We start from the raw sequence: 2363 nt of genomic DNA on the forward strand, positions 1-2363 counted from the left end.
AAAATAAATGTGTGATATATGAAGCCTCTTGTGACAGCAGCAACAGGAACCAAGGCGAAGGCCAAGCCCCGCTCTCGTGCTCTGAGTTCTCCCCTCTTCACCATTCCAGGACATTGCCCCATCAGGTGCCCCTTCCTCTGCATCATCAGTTTCTCCTTCACTGGGTCATTCCATCAGGTTAGGCGCAGCCAGGCTGGGCGTGGTGGCTCACGCCTGTAATCCCAGCACTTTGGGATGCTGAGGTGGGTGGATCACTTTAGGTTGTGGGTTCGAGACCAGCCTGACCAACATGGAGAAACACTGTCTCTACTAAAAATATAAAATTAGCTGGGGGTGGTGACGCATGCCTGTAATCCCAGCTACTTGGGAGGTGGAGGCAGGAGAATCACTTGAACCCAGGAAGCAGAGGCTGTGGTCAGCCAAGATCGCGCCATTGCACTCCAGACTGGGTAACAAGAACAAAACTCCATCTCAAAAAAAAAACAAAAAAACAAAAAAAGCAGCCTATAATACTGCCCTTTTGAAAAATCCTGCCTTAATTTTTCTGCTTCTCTCTTCCATAAAACTCCTCTGAAGAGTCACTTCTCCTTCCTGTCCAACCCATCGGTAATTCCTGTCATTTCAGCCACCAGGATCTATTCAGAACTTTACCACTTCTCCCTGTGCTGCTACTGCTCTGGTCTTCATTAGCCTTCTTGGCTTCCCATCGCAAATAAAAGAAAGCCCATGCCCCTGTGGTCAGGAAGCTACAGGCCTCGCTGTAGCTTGGCCCCTATCTGTTTCTTGACCCCATCACCCACTCTCTACTTTGCTCATCAATGTCCAGCCACACCGATTTTCTTTCTGTTGCTCAAACACTCCAGCACTTTACTGCCTCAGGGCCTTTGCACTTGCTGTTCCCTCTGCCTGGAGTGCCCTTCCCCCAGAGCCCCACATGGCTTCCTCCTGATCATCATTCTTATCTCAATTCAGATGACCCCTCCTCAAAGGCCTCCCTCGCCAAGGCAGAGCTCCATCCTTCTGTACCAAAATACTCCATTTCATATTTTCCTTAGCATTGATCAGGATCTGAAATGATCTTATTTTTACATTTTTATGTGTTTATTAAATGTCTCCTCCCATTGATGTGAGAGTCAAGAGGGCAGAGACTCTGTCCCATTAACTCTTACCTCCCCAGCACCTCTGCCTGGCCCATGGGCATTATGTAATACATACTCGTCGGCCTTGCTGGCCGTCTCTTCTCTAGTGCTGGTCTTATCTGTGTCTTGTCAGGACTGTTGTCTCCTTGATGCCGGCCTCTGCCTCTGCTATACAGATTTAATCTCACCACGCCCCTGCTCCATGTCTTTCAAGGTTCCCCGCTGTCTTCAGGATACCCTCTGCCACCCTGTCCAGCCTCACCTGTCATCTCTTCCTGATCTGAAGCTTCGTAGTAGGCTAGCCATGTCCCTCACTCCCCACCCACACGCAGACTTTTGTCTCTGTGCTTTTGCCTCTGCCCTGCCCTCTTTCTGGAGCCCTGTGGAATTTCTGCCTGGCACGCTGCATCCTTTACGATTCACCAGGAGCATGACCTCTTACAGGAAGCCCTCCCCCATGCACTTACCCAGTCATTTGCTTATCTGTCTGCACATGGGCCCAGCGGCTCCTTGGAGAACCTCAGCACCCACTAGGGAAGCGTTCGCAGATCTTGTGACTAAAATTTGGTTGAGCCTCTCAGGCAATTTCAGGTGATACATGCCTATGACACAAATAACGAGAAACATGAGGGAGAGAGCCACTCCTTTCTTGTCCCCTGAGCTGAAGGAAACAGCCTCTGTTTGGTAATTGTATTATAAAGGAAACTGCTTAGGCAAACTTACTTTGGAGGCTGGGATCTTTCAATATCCCCCAAGACAAATTTTCCTTCTCATGGGAAGCAGAGGGGATCGAGAGGCAGTGATTATTAGGTAGCATTTTTAGCACGTGTGCGACCAGGAGGAAATGGGTAACCCTGTCTGCCACTGCTGGGCCCCCCTGGAGCAGAGCCTCTGCTTGCTGGATCTTTGCAGATGCAGGTCTCCATCACCCAGGCTGTTCTGAGCCAGCCTGTGGAGCAGCCTGCCTCGCTCTGAAACGTGATTTTGCTATTTACTTGCTCTGTGACCTTGGGCAATAGTCGCAGCCTATCTCTGCCTCAGTTTCCTCATCTGCAGAATGGGGAAAGTCAAAGACCCCATCTCCCTGACTGCTGTGAGGAAGGAGTGAGATAAGCCTGGCAGGTGCTTTGCTGGGGGTCTGGCCACAGCAGGCACTGTGGAAGTCACCATGGGCAGGGGCCACTGGCACACTGTCAGGGAAGAAAGGGGGGCCTGATAGCCAGG

Source organism: Mandrillus leucophaeus, unplaced genomic scaffold (assembly GCF_000951045.1).
Source record: "Mandrillus leucophaeus isolate KB7577 unplaced genomic scaffold, Mleu.le_1.0 Scaffold680, whole genome shotgun sequence".
Classification (NCBI taxonomy): Eukaryota; Metazoa; Chordata; class Mammalia; order Primates; family Cercopithecidae; genus Mandrillus; species Mandrillus leucophaeus.